This window comes from Leptinotarsa decemlineata, unplaced genomic scaffold (genome assembly GCF_025532065.1).
Source record: "Leptinotarsa decemlineata unplaced genomic scaffold, Ldec_3_MD MMD2_tig00000199_RagTag_RagTag, whole genome shotgun sequence".
NCBI lineage: Eukaryota > Metazoa > Arthropoda > Insecta > Coleoptera > Chrysomelidae > Leptinotarsa > Leptinotarsa decemlineata.
This window is the reverse complement of record NW_027412544.1, coordinates 7,971,619-7,986,181: the sequence shown is the minus strand read 5'-3', so window position 1 is coordinate 7,986,181 and position 14,563 is coordinate 7,971,619. Positions and strand designations below refer to the sequence as shown.

At 34.7% G+C, this 14,563-nt stretch overlaps 1 protein-coding gene and 1 long non-coding RNA gene across 2 annotated transcripts in view; both read left to right on the top strand.

Annotated features, from left to right (window-relative positions):
* The window catches only part of futsch, a 254,871-nt gene that overhangs the window by 115,529 nt on the left and 124,779 nt on the right, over window positions 1-14,563 (top strand). The gene's annotated exons all lie outside the window — the stretch shown is intronic.
* Window positions 2,028-14,563, top strand: part of LOC141481405 (uncharacterized) — a 31,705-nt gene continuing 19,169 nt past the window's right edge. Inside the window, exon 1 of the long non-coding RNA XR_012464942.1 lies at window positions 2,028-2,114. This is a non-coding gene — a long non-coding RNA (uncharacterized lncRNA). The remainder of the gene's footprint in view (window positions 2,115-14,563) is intronic.

The window sequence follows — 14,563 nt, the reverse complement described above, 5'->3', positions numbered from 1 at the left end:
AAAAGTATAGCGTGCTACACTGGACCTACCAAGTAATGAAAAATCTAACAATTCCGTTTGTACCTATCAACAACATTCCGATTACTGAAAATGGCTGCTGAAATTCAATTTGAATAGTATGTCTCGTGTTTTTGAAAGAGTTCAGGAGCCGTAATTTTTGGTTTCCTAGCCGATACTGCTTTGGTTAATTACAAGAGTCTATATTTAATTTTTGGGGAGCCTGGTTGTATTTTACTTCTTCGAAACTTTTTCCCAGTGGAAATGTTTCCTCTGATCAAGGTCAGCAGCAACATACACGCCTAATTTCGGTTGTGATGGAAGTGTGTAGTATTCTGTTGTTTTTCAGATATATAACACACATCACAACAAGTTCATTATGAACATTCTCACCCCTTTTTGTATTAGGGGGGGAATCGACGCCTAGGAGGAAAACATTCCAGAATAATGTCGACATCTTTTGGATCCAGTGAAAACCCTGTATACTTTCTTTATTGGAAATGAAGGATAGAAACGGCAGAAACAACTAGTCATACTCACTCCCCACCGTGAAAAAATACAGAAACATTCTCATTGAAACAAAAAACAAGACAATAACGAGTGTTACCTGTTTTCTATCAACATTGCTCTGGATCACTTCTTTTAGATTCCTGTGAAACAATTGATTATTACAAGCGATTTAACTATTCTAATATCTGATCATATTTCTTCTTTTCACTTTTTCGGTCTGAAGAATGCCCATTACTTTAACGTTTCAACATTTTTCATGAATTCAAACTACATAATAGCAGTTTTTCATCCACATGCGATGGATCGATGGATATAAATAATGAAGTTATATTTCAGTGATTACCTGTACCAAGAGTTACACTCAATATAACAGCTTATTCAATATAAGTTTCATGTTCCAAGGTTACAAGGTTAACATTTTTTACAGGATAGTTGACAGTTGACTTGTACTTCATGGACTTTATTCAGTTTTTGAAGTTATACTTCTTTTGGCGCGTTAGGAAGAAATGATTAGAGTAAATTTTTACGATGCGCGCGCACACCTTCACGAAAAAACGGTATTAGCTTCTTCTTCTTCAATTCATATAGACGTTGCTTCTCAGTCGAGGGCATTTGGCCAGACTCCCCCTGTCCATAGTAAACAGAAGCTTCGTCTGCAGCTGTCTTGCTTGAGGCTGCTCCCCTTAGTCTTCTCATTCACTTTTTATTTCATAAAACACTTTTTTTAGTAGGGGCCTCCAGTCCTCTCAAAATTTCTTTCACTTCAATATCCATTCGAACTTGACTTCATTTTTTTAAAAACACCTCACTTTTGGACTCCACTCCGACCACAACATCCACGTGCCATCTTTGAAAACGGTCGTTATCGGCACAACCATCCTTTAATGCGATCGGAGATGAAGGCACTGAAATTAGCTAGTCAACATTTTAGTTTTTCAAAAAAAAAGTAACCAACAGAGTGAAAGTAAAGACATCTACGTATGTGTGCGTGAGAACTGGTAACTGTATTAACGATATCTATTCACGTGTTTTTTATCAGTTCGAATTATATATATATATATATATATATATATATATATATATATATATATATATATATATATATATATATATGCTGAACTGTTTTTCCGGGTATTTGATCCGTTTATGTGATATTGCACCGACGTTTCGACAACGTCTCATTTGTCATTATCTAGGTGTGCTGTTACGTGTTCAGAAGTTTGTTGACCCTGCTCAACTCACTTCTTACTATACTGGTAAAATGGTATTCGTTACGTGTTCAGAGATAGGTGTCCATAAACTCTCTACTACCTACTACTTAAATGTTGTTGAGTTTTACCTGAGTTCTTCTTCTTCTTAGTTGACCTCATCTCCCCGTTAAGGTATCGAATATGAAATCTGAAGTTTTCACGGATAGGAAAACTATATATATATATATATATATATATATATATATATTTTTTTTTTTTTTTCAAATAATACATAGTGTTGACTGATATTAACAATTTATTGTTTTAAACATTATTTACCATGATCAAAAGTGATACAAGTGATTTTCACATATTACTTTGAGTACGTTCTTAGAATTTGAGGTTAGTCGACGGTATGTAAGTATTATTAATTTACATCATAAACTAAAATAAAGTTTTAAATTATTATTTAACATGTAATAAGTTTAAAAATGAATTGATAGATTAATGATAGATATAAATAATAATTATTAAAATCTAGAAAAATTTAAACATTCCAAATATTGAATTAAATTATATGTTTCAAATAAATCACAGCGAGAAATATTAAAAAAAAAACGAAGTTCAACTTCTTACGTGCATACATGACTACCCACACACACTCACTCTTTTTCAAATACATTTTCCCATGTGACTAAATTCTTTGAGTGTTTTTATCCATTTTATTAGGTGATGTTTCGATAAATCATAATTTATTTGCCGGCTTCACATATTTAACTTCACCATTCGTAAGTACCAATTTCATTACTTATACGTTTTATTGTACTATACAGTATAGCTGTCTTGGAGAGCCTTGTTCATTTTTGATATTCGTAGATTGATCTTTTGATACCATAGTTGACATCTTCGTAGGGAAAGATGTCATCGCCTTCACTTACTCATACTTGTCCTTCGAGAACAGCTGAATTCCAGCAAGCCATTCGTGACTCAGCCTAAGACCACTTACGGGAACTATAGCGGTTCGAAACAGCAATATCTGGAATTGGATTACACACGTTCCGTTTTTGGGTATTGGTATCAACTGGTTGCTTCGCAGTGGAATATGTGGTAAAAAACTGAGGAGGAGTCTTGTTCGACAGTGGATGCCAAAGTTTAAATTTGCCACGGACTATCTTGGACAGCCCCGTTTATCTTTTACGTCCACATATTGAGTCTTCTATCGATCCCATAGATGACATCTTCGTGAGGGGAGACATCCTTGCCTTTAGATATCAGATGGTAGGTATATTGACTTTAACAATAATTTATAAGTCATCTTTATGTTCATGAATGTTCATTAATATTCGTAACTTATGACTGTGTTCGTATCTTGGAATTGTTTTCTTATAATATGACGTTTTTGTCTTGAGTGTATTTTATACATTTGTGTTTTTTAACTAAAAATAAAAATTATTATTATTACCATTGTTGTTGTTGGTTTCTATGTTTTTCAGAGATCTTCTTTAGTTATAATCTCTTAACGTTTCAACTTCACCGCGGCAGTTAGTCAAACAGTGACGCCAGCCGTGAAAGCCTACATTCCTATTATTATTATATGTACAGCTTGTCAAATAAAGAAGAGAGTTGGGAGTCCTCATAATCTGATAGAGTATGGAAATTTAGAAAGCTCCTTCTACATTCAACAAACTGTACAATTGTTTCATTTCTCTCATATGGAGGAATGTCTCAGGAAAAATATGAGTTTTTGTCCACTTTAATTCTGCAACCTCCCATTTCGTAAGTACTACATGCAACTACATGTTGAACATGTTTCAGTTACCCGAAAAAAAAACAACTAAAGTCTTGACAGTTAACCAAACACAGTTTTCATTTTTTGTCTCCAACTGAATTTCTGCCTACTTCAACTTGTTTCCCAAGTCATATTCATTCTGCTATAAATAATATATCAGAGAAGTATCTTTGTGGTGATTCTTGAAAATCGTTTCCCCTTCGGAACGATTCACCTATAAATGGAGTTTGTGCTCTAAAACGTTTTGAACTATAAGAAATCGCGAAAACGAGGTTTTTTATTGATTGCTACTGAGTGCCTGCCATGCATGCTAGTGAGTCTTTCCAGACAATAACGAAATCGTTTCGCAGTTTCTTCAGTAATGGCAGTTGAACTTTGTTAACTCGCGAAAATACTTTACAACGAATAGGGTTCCTTGGGGTAATGTTCATTGAAATTGCAAGCCGTTACGCGAGAGTTGCAACTGCCTTTCTAGAAAAACATCATTTCATTCACCACTTTTACAGTCAGTTCCTTTGAATTCCGGATCCACTTGTGACTATGCAAAGTTCGATAATTTCATAGGATAAAAAGTTTTGGCTATAGATTGAATGACGATAAGTTATGAATGAAGGGCCTTTTACCAACACGTGGAGTCAAGGACTCAAGGACTGCTAAAATATCTAAAACAGGGTGACATAAACGAAACAGATCAGCTATCCTAAGCAAAAGTAAGAATAATTCCAAAATATTTCTGTTACGTGTCATTTCAAAGATCTTGTTTTGTTTTTTTTTGATATTCCGATACTGAATCGATTGAATGTTCAATTCAATTACCACCGGCTGCCATACAAAAAAAATTAGAAACATAAAGGGCAACTCATTTTTTCGTCTATTAAAGCACGTATATCATGAGCTTAATTATTTGAGGTTTGGAGGTGATTTTTTCTGTCTATTACTTCAAAGTCTTCTAGTTTGGACTTAACACAGAAAATTGCTTCATCTCCATAAGATTCTCTTAGAGCCCTCAAAGTTTCATTGGGCAATGATGAAGGTCGCAGAGGTGAAAGGAATGAACATTTCACTTTCACCATTTCATAATACATTGATATATGTCGTTTTCCATTTCACTACGACATTTAAGTAAATTGTTACTTTTCACATATAGCCAGGCTCTATATTTCCTATTGAAGCATAATCGCTTGCAAGGTTTCAGATTTTGATATGTTTTCACAAATCTTGTGCTAACCTCATAGGTTTGTTTAAGCGTTGGAGAACTGAGAAACCCATTTTCATGATCCGATGTTACAGAAAAAGCAGTTGGGGTTAATTGATCAACCTCCATCTTCTCTGTAAACTCTGCTCAAAAGCAATGAATCTTTTCCTGATCGCACCACGTAGTCTTCTAGGTTTATTCAAGAGTTGAAGATTTGAAAAGCTCATGCTCTTGATCTGATGTTAGAAGAAGAACATATGGGGTCGTTTGATCAACCTCCATCTTTTTAAACGCACCTCAAAAGCTAAAGAACTGTAAATCTCTTTTTTTTTTATACGACGTCCATTTTTCCTCTGTCTACTCAGGTTATTCACAGGACCTGCTCAGGAGACGATTATTTTCATTTCTAATGGAGAGTTTGCTTGCAAATCAAGAATGTGGTGCAATACATATTGGAAAAATAATGTGCTCTTGATAACCTAGCCCCTTAAAGATGTGCTCAAGAGTTGAAGAACTAAGGGTCTCTTTTCCTTGATCAGATGTTACAGGGAGGAGTGTTGATATGAAGAATAACTAAAGTAGTAAAATAGATGAGCTAGTTTATCAAAGTACGGTTAGAAGATTGGATTAAGAGAAAAACTAGGTTCGAAACTAATTGATTAATTGTTTTAGTGATTCCAGCTTCGATAAAATTGCAACGATCACCGCTCTTGATCTACCTCGAACCTATCATCAATAACATATTCAGGTCGAAAGAGGGAGGCTCAAGTGACCTTTCACCATGACCCTTATTGCGGTTGAAAACCTCCTACCATTAACCATCTTCTGACACACATTGTTGAAAATAAAGCCCTCTGTCCGAAATACGCTTCTGAATAATCCATTCTTCCCGTAAACAGGTGATTTACGTACCACATTCAGTTCATTTAATCAACCAGCAATCTTGAAGTTCGTTACGCGAACCCCATAACCCTATTTTACCTACCCCGACCTCGAAAAAGGTCAACGTCTATGACCACGGCATTGCGGCAGAGAACGGAGAACAAAACTTCAGTGAAATTCACTTGAACATAAATAGATTTTTGGCTGTCAACAACTGAGTTATAAATCAATGCTCAATAGCGTGTCTGCTGAAGCGATAAATGTTTTTTGTTGACTGTTTCTGTGGTTGATTGTTTTCCAATCTTCACAAAGTTGACAAATAAATTTATGGAGTGATAGTGAAATTTTGTTTCAACTGTTGATTCACCATATGCAGGCATACTTTTGTAGGCAGGCATGCTTTTGATAAGAAAATTATCAGAAAATATGAAAAACTTTCTAAAGCGTGGACTTTCATTTTCAGCTGAACGTCAGTGACTTCTTAAAATTAGTTTATCATAGCATGAGCTATGCTCTTTAGGAAGTACGACCTTATCTGTAATAAAATATAGGTATCAACGTTCACGCAAAGTCACTTTAAAAAAATATAGTTCAGGTACAAACTGTAAAAATCGTAAATACAGAGATGTTAACTATATGAAATTGATTAATATAAAAAAATGGAGTTGAGTCTTTAGGTCGATTCAGCAACTTCAGCATAAAATGGCGTCTGCGATGCAGGGTAAGCTCTTCTCTCTCATGATTGAACTATGTAATTCATGTCACAATTTGATACTTCTAGACTTTCGAAAGAAATTATTGAAAAGTCCAATCTTATCAAAAAAAAACTTCTGACATATAGTCAGTGGGCATACTTAAAGACTGGCCATGAATCAAATCATCTAAAGGGACAATTCGTTCAGGCCATCCTCGAATCTCTACACTGTAGGTTATTGGACTGACACCTATTAGAAAACAACTACTCTCCTGGCTAATACCACGATACAACTACCGCAACTGCATATGCAAGAATAACTTCAGTGAAGAATCCTGCACTGACAGCTGTTGGATATAATCCAACGCCCTTTGTGGTATTAGCCAGGGGATTAGTTGTTTTCTGATATGTGTCAGCCCATTAACCTACAGTGTTGGAAGGTGAGACTGGCCTGAACGAATTATTCCTTTTAGATGATTTGAAAAAAAGCTGTAATGACAAATTATAGAGCAATCTCTTGGACATCTCAGTGAAATAGTTAAAAGTTATTTAAATGAATACAAATTATTTTCTGAATCACATGTAGTTTCAGACAGAGAACGTCAATAGGAGATGCCATTCAAAATTCAACGAATAATATCAACAGTGCATTGGATAAGGGAAACCCGGCAATTGCTGTATTTATCGATTTTGCGACTGTCGGCCACACCATATATTTAGATCTATTGGAAGATACGGATTGATAAAAAAATGAGGTGAATATTGAAATTTCGCGGGCTACGAACGTTCGATTAGCTATTTTATTTTTTTTTTTGTGTTTGTACACTCGTCTCGAACATATGTTCACAGTTTCAGCTGTTTAATACGTTCAACTTGTTGGCGAGAGGCATGAACGTTGAAAGTTTTTGACGATTTTCTGCTATCGAAAAAAATGGATCAAAGAATTTGCATCAAATACTGTAAGAAAAATGGAATTGAGTGCTCAAAAATACTTGAAATGTTGACAGTGGCATACGGTGATTGTTCTCTGCGTCAGAAAAAGGTTTACAAGTGGTACAAGAAGGTCGAGAAGATGTGAATAACGATGCTCGCCCTGGACACCCAGTACATCAACAAACGATAAACACGTTGGAGAAGTGAAGAAAATTGTTATGGATAATTGTCCAACCACTATTAGAGATGCTGTTGAGGATATCAGCATATCGGTTGGCTTATGCCATGCATTTTTTCGGAAATTTGGGGCATGATAACTGATAACTGATGACCATTCCTGGGTATATAGATGTGACATCGAAACCAAAGTCCAACCGTCTCAATAGAAGACCCCAAGAGAGCAAGACAAAAAAAAACGCTGAGTTCGATCAAATAACAAGGTTTAGCTCAATGTTTTTTTTTTTCAATTACCATTGCGTAGTGCATCAGGAGTTCTTGATCGTACGGTCAATAAGGATAATTATCTTGAAGTTATACGCCACTTGAGAGAAGCAATACGAAGAAATCGTCCGGGATTGTGAAAAAAAACAAAACAAGACTTTTGCATTTCAATAATATACTTGATCACTCGTCATTGCTTGTTCGTTATTTTTTGTACAAAAACCACATCGTAATCATGCCTCAGCCACCGTATTCACCAGATTTGTCCTCGTGCGACTTTTTTGTTTCCCAAAATGAAAAAAACCCATGAAAGGGTGGCGTTTTGCGACGATTGAGGATATAAAAGCCGAATCGCTGAGCGAGCTCAAAGACATACAAAGTAGTTCATATCAGAACTGCTTCGAGGATTGTAATAAATGCTGGAACAATTATATTATATCTGAGAGGGACTTATTCGAAGGGAGAAATTGAAATTGACAAATAAATAAAACATTTTTGAGAAAAATTGAAATCCACCTTATTTTTTGAACACACAACTTAATGCTCTTTGAAATGAGTTTTACTGTCTAACATGTTTTCACAATTATCATAACAAATTTCATCAATTCATAATTATGTGTTTTCATTAACCTTACACTTGAAGTGCACATGCAGTTTTCTTGTTCAGTTTTTTGAATTCCGATTAATCTCATCAATAGATCTTTATTCATGTAAAAAATCATTCAAGATAGATTGAGATGAAGAAAAAAGTCTTTCAGTTTTTTGGTACTACATATTTGAGTCAATACTATAGTAATACTATTTACTCTTCAGTAATAGTATTATTGATGGAAAAATAAAAGAAAACAATGAGGAAGAAATTTTCAATGAAAAAGTTTCAACCGTCGCGCCACAACTCTACCTCCGTTATTTATAAATTTTAATTCAACACCGAAAGTAGAACTCCGTGTCCCCGTTATGACATGGACGCATGCACAGTGAGTATTTGGGGTCCTGTTTGTATAAACTCACTTTCTAACTCACTTCGTTTGTATCAAAAATCGCTGATATATCACCTATATATGCTCCATTTATCCGCATCACAAAAGAAACAGGTGATTATACTTTCGATGTTTCCACAGTAGTTCTATTAGAAAAATATACAATGCATGATCTGGGTAAAAAATGAGTATTCTCATATACAAGGTGGTCTAGAGTTCAGTGAAGAAGCGATAACTTCGTTACGTATAAAGCTAGAAAATTGAGCAAAGGCATTTTTGAAAGACGTCATCTTTGAAATTATTGTAACCATGGTAGTTTCTTTTAAAACTACACCATTTTTTTTTTAAAATGGTACCCCTAACAATTGTATACTTCACTTGAATCTCCCTGTCGTTATAAAAACAGAGAGATGATCTTTTCGAACTCTACAAAATATGTTCGAAACAGAAGATGACATGTTTCATATTGTCTCATGAGTTCTCTATTGTAGAAAAATGTAATCAAAGCTAGATTGATGGGATGGTATGTAAGAGAAATTCGATTATTGATATCTTCCCAGTCTACTGAAGGCACTTGGTATACAGTTTCATTTAGACAACCCCACAGAACAAATCTAGTGGAGTGGACTGGCCAATGCGTGGGACCCCTGTTTTTGATTATCTCATCAAGATGTTACAAACGCATGTACTAATTATGGGAAGGAGTACATATACTCGTTCTGATAGTGGAATATGCTCTAATAGTTTGAGGAAAGTGTTTTGTAGAAAATCTAAATGTCGTGATCCTGTTGAAGTAACAGTGTAAGAATATAGCCTATTGAGGTATCCATTGTAAAATCCACACCATACGTTCACACTCCATTATTTTTGGAATTTATGCTATCCAATAAGATCGGACCAGTATTGAGTATTGAGGGTATTACTCGTACCATAATTATGAAATCTGCTTCCATCACTCCAGTACCTATAGAACATCTGGACCATTTTGTTCCATACCTTGGAGACAGCCGATAAATATTATTCTTCCTTTGAAATCTTTGAGCCGCAAAGCGTGCACCAAATTAATTTTGCAAAGATGCTACCCATTTTTTATTCTCCCTTATACAGCCCAAGTTCTTTTGCTAACACTCGAATATCTGGATTTATTTCAGTATATACCAGATCCTTCATTTCATGTACTCCACTTTTAGCTGCTGTTGATCCAGAGCGTAATTTCTGTTGTCGTCATCTGCCATTACGTGTAATGACATTTTTTATGAGTCATGAACTCTATTTCAATTTTTGTCAGCTGTACTGGAATGTATGAACATACGATTCATTATAGAGAACTGACTTTTTTGTACTTTCGAATGTGGAAATTCTGAGTAGAAATTTTTCACCAAAATACAGTAAGTGGTTTGTTACATCATTATCAACAATTCAGAGGTAGACTCAAATAATTAGGCATTAATTTTTTGGCCATTTCAAGGACTAGAGTATGATATAGTTTTTTGTAAGATGGTTAGCCTGATATCGATGATGTTTTCAGGAGGGCATTTTAACGACTCCCCGAGCTGACTTTGTTTCATTTCTGCTACTCTTTGACAAAAGTATCACGTATTCTGAATTCTGGGACACACTGTATACAAAATAATATGACGTGATGATATCTACTGTGAAAAGTTTCTGAGGATACCAATTTATAAAAACAAAGTTGGGTGTGGTTTCTTATAAACTGCAATGATTACAACGATTTCAAAGATGGTCTCAGAAGAGTATTCTGAAGTCTTTCAATACCGCCTTTGGTTCATTTTTCTAACTAGTTAGAACTAAATTCTGGGACACCCTATAAAATATATCTGCAAAAAATGATATCCTGTAATATGAACGATCCCTGTCTTCTACCACAAAGTCCAAAACAATGTATAAAATGACTGCGACATAAATTTTCAGTCTTGCAAGCTTCAAAATTAGTTTTAATCAAATTGTATAGATTTTACTACTATGAAATTTCATGTTCATAGTTTTATGGCTACGACTATAAATACTTGTGATATACTTTCTACTTTGTAAGTGGATTACGATTCCTATAGTTTGTACATCAAATAGATGAAAATGTCAGATCCAATTTGGTGAGGGAAAATAATTCTCTCTTGCTTCCGCTGGGGAGCGAATCAGGTTTTCAGAGTACTTTTACCATCTGACCTGAAAGACTGCTCATCATACAAATTAATCAGCTTCGTGAGCCACAATAAACCCTTGCGTGTTGGGATGGAGGGTCGAATAGATCCTCTCACTTTTACCTAACCTAACCTTACTTGCTTCCGGTTCAAATCTGTTAGTGAATAGACGGGAGATACTGGTTTTTCCATGGTCGTGCGCTCGTACTATACAGGTTGACGACGAAATCATTGTACACGGCGCTATTCAGTCGATTTTTGGTTGAAAAATTCGAAATTCAAAAAGTGTAATTCATTAGAGCCGATATTACTACTGACAAACCAATTGAAAACGTATTTCTGTTTATCCGGGAAGAAACCTAAGTCAAGAATTTTGTTAGAACACTGTTTATATTTTAAATCATTTGGTAGATTATGAAGTTTTCTCTTCAACGAAATAACCCAAGTGACCATTTCCTTCTAAATTGGTGGAGTAGGAGCCGTTTTTTACAAATTCAATGTGGCGGCACTATGACGTTATTTACATGAATCGACTCACAAAATTCATGTAGTGACAATCAAAACACAAAGTTTGCTCGGTGAGATAGTGAAAATTCAAAAAATATTTTTTTTTGCCAGTTTACGCACTTTTGGTTTTTCAACTGCCATTTTTACATCATTAATGTCGAAAATTGTGGAACTTTTCAAACTTCGACATCGAGTATGTACCACTTGTACTACAAAAATATATTTCAAAGATACTATGCGGTTCATTTTTCTGTGCCAGTGAAAAAGTTAAAGTAGTTATGAAAAATAAATGGTAAAGTTTGACAAATATTGCTTGCTATCGAGATTTTCGATATGAATGAAGTGAAAAATTGCATTGAAAATAATAATATTTTAATATTAATGTAAGTGACAAAAAGGATTTGAAGCTTTATAACTTCTATTTAATTATGTGCGAGCGCTTTTGACAGCTGGTCGTGCTATCATCATCTAGGCTCTACTCAAACTGAACGTGTCATCCTGTTGTAAGTCCTTTTATACTGTCCGAACGCAGGTACTCCAGGTTCTTTAAGTAAATTTGCCTGTAGGGGACCCTGGGGCTGGTTTTAACAGGGGTAAATACTAACACAGCGTAATTACATGGAACCTATTCGACTTACCATGTTAGTTCCAACGCACTTTGTGCTTACGAATACGCGCAAACGTGTCTCGACCTGTCAGTTGCCGGCCGAGCGTCACGGGAGCAGGTTGTGTCAGACGCCTCCAATTTCAGAGGTAAATGAACTTTTTAACGTGTTTAATTTTTTGCATTACTTTTTAAATATGTATCGTAAAAAATTGGCTTTGGTATTGCATAAATCTGTATTTATTGTATTTTTCATTAATGTTAAAGTTTTAATCGAGAATATAACCGGTAAAAGAAAAACTATAACTTTGTGCAAAATGGGGTCGTGGGGTTGGTTTTAACAAAATGCTCGGGGTAGGTTCTAACGCGTTAATATTTGCCCCGCACACGGGGCAGGTTTTAACAGTTGAAAAAATTTAAACGTAGGTAATATTGTTCTTACTGTACTGTACTGCAGTGACGTCTCGTCCAAGAGATTCACCAACATTCTTTAGTCCCGAAGCTGTACGGCCGTTGCCAAAAGCGGCCCCCCGCTCTAAGTCTAATCGAGATCGCAAGCGAAAATGTGCAATCTTAACCGACACTCCGGAAAAGAGTGCTTTAGAAGAAGAAGTTAAGCTAAAGAATAACAAAAAGAAATCTACTGCGAAAGTAAAAGTCAATAAGGAAAAGCAAAGAGTTAAGAAACGTAAAGTGGAAAAAAAAGAGAAGAAGTCCAGTAAACAGCCTAGGGATAGAGTGAAAAAGAAAGTATTACAAGAGAGTTCAGAAGACGACGATGATGAGGATGAAACCATTTGCCTAGGCTGTGGCTCATCATATTCTGAAGATATATCTGGTGTGGACTGGGTTGAATGTATATCCTGTAAACAATGGTCGCATATAACTTGCATAAAAGGCGATGCAGTTGCTTATGTTTGCACAAACTGCAACTCAGATTCCGATTAAGATGACTAATTTCTATCACTGGTTTGAAGACTGACTAATGAGTAGGTTGAGTAAGACTGATTAGAAAGTTTCACTGTTATAACCAAAGTTGTACCTATGTCGATTTATTAGAGGAGTAATGTTTTGTTATTTTATTTGATAAAGATAGATTTAGTAAGTTTCAAGTTTATTACACATGTTTAAACGGCAAGGAGCCGAATTTCATTTTATTTGGATTTTTAATGATCATTTGATGATCAAACATTATTTTTTGTTCTCTGATATGAGTAATGCTGATTAAGTGAGTCAGTTTAACTATATAATTTAAGTTTTCTGTTTATTTTATGAACGGTAAGGAACCGCATTTAATTTTTCTAATAAACCTTGAATATTATTTTGTTGTTTATCTTAACCAAAATCCCATTCCCAACTACATGTTATTTCTTACCCCCGCTGTTAAAACTTTCCCCAGCGGTGTTAAAACCAACCTCAAACCGGGGGTAAGATCTAACAAGTGACTTGTTTGCCAAAACTCGTTTTTTCTCAGATATGGTAATTATTATATACATTTTGTTGTACTTTACGTAAAGCTCATTAAATTTTGCTTCATTTACCAAAAAACCATGTTTCTTGCTAAAGTAGTTTAGAAAATATTACGCTTAATTCAAAATTTGTTAGAACCAGCCCCCGTCTCCCCTATTTGGGTTACATCAGGTACTATTCTTTGTGTTAGATCTTCTCTAGGTTTACTGTTTCTAGGAGTGTGAACTGATTTGTTCAATATATTGAATGTTAGGTCTTGTTGTGTTTTGATTTGTACTTGTATTTGTAACAAGACCTAACATTCAATATATTAAACAAATCAATACACAGTAAACCTAGAGAAGATCCAACACAAAGAATAGTACCTGATGTAACCCAAATACAGGCAAATTCACCTAAAGAACCTGGAGTACCTGCGTTCGGACAGTATAAAAGGACTTACAACAGGATGACACGTTCAGTTTGAGTAGAGCCTAGATGATGATAGCACGATCAACTGTCGAAAGCGCTCGCAGATAATTAAATAGAAGTTATAAAGCTTCAAATCATTTTTGTCACTTACATTATTATTACATTACTGAAAATAAAGGAAAATTAGTAGCATCATTCAAAAAATAATAATAATATTATAAAGTACGTGAATTCGTGAAGAATTTCAACCCTTCCTTTTTGATTAAATTCAATCAACTGAGAAAAGTTCATCCTCTTTTCTTCATTACATCAAGTTTATTGACAGAATTCACATAATTGACGTCATAGTGTCGCCATATAGAGTTGAGAAAGTGTCTTCTACGTCGCCATTTTAGAAGAAAATAGTTACTTGGGTTATATTGTTGAAAAAATAATTTTTCATTCTACAAAAGGGTTTTGAAATATGAAGAAATTTATTGAAAATTCTTGACTTACGTACATTTTCGGTTAAACGGAAATAAAATACTTGATTCTACCGTCTTTGATCAGATATACAAAGAGTAACATAAGTGTGGTAAAATATTTGAGTGACGTGCTCCTGAGATAATTGTAAGAAAAAAGTCCATATGAACTTGTGTCCAAAAATGCTTCATTTTGAAGATATAGGGTGTTGAAATTTAATTTTTTGTTAGTTTTTTAAAATAACTTTTGCAAAAAATAAGTTATTTGCATGAAATTTTGTACCAGGGATTTTTTTGACTTGAGAAATTTCTTATCAATTTTTATATAACATCTAGAGGG